The sequence below is a fragment of the Lipotes vexillifer genome, unplaced genomic scaffold, assembly GCF_000442215.2.
Source record: "Lipotes vexillifer unplaced genomic scaffold, Lipotes_vexillifer_v1.1 scaffold1009, whole genome shotgun sequence".
Taxonomy (NCBI): Eukaryota; Metazoa; Chordata; class Mammalia; order Artiodactyla; family Lipotidae; genus Lipotes; species Lipotes vexillifer.
The window spans coordinates 728,175-728,774 of record NW_006772405.1 but is presented as its reverse complement, the minus strand read 5'-3'; positions in this window follow the sequence as shown (position 1 = coordinate 728,774).

Here is a 600-nt window from a genome sequence, read left to right as displayed (position 1 = left end):
CTGGCGCCATGGGCTGAAGCTGGGGCTACGTGCTTACCAGCCAACCCAGGAGGTGCTGGTTCTTCCGTGGCTGCTACCTGTCTGCGCGGGGCGCCTGTGCGGCCTGACATCTCGGAGCAGAGGGCGGTAGGCGGACCTTCCTTCCCGTTCGGAGATAGATGAGAGCGCCCACCGAGACACGCACCGGACAGGCACAGTGTACCCCGACAGTCATGCACAGACTTACACGGAACTAGAGCCACAGACACTCATACACCCGTCCAGCGCACCGACAAGTGCGAGCGCAGGCACAGAAGCCGACCGGCGCAAAGTCACCCCTGTCCAACACAGAGACACGGCCCGGGGGCAAACCAGGAGCACCCAGAAGCACAAAGACATGGGCACACACACAAAAAGAAGTATGTAAACAACATGCAGACACCCACTTGGAGGCAAGTAGTGCTCCACAGCTAAGGACTTCCCATCCAGGTACTCCAAACTCCTCAGCCCTGCATCCCCGACATCTACCTCCTCTTCCCCAACACGGGGACACGCGGCATATTGCCTTTAAAACATTTGGCAAGACCACAGGAGGTGACTTCAACAGCAGCCGATTTCCTC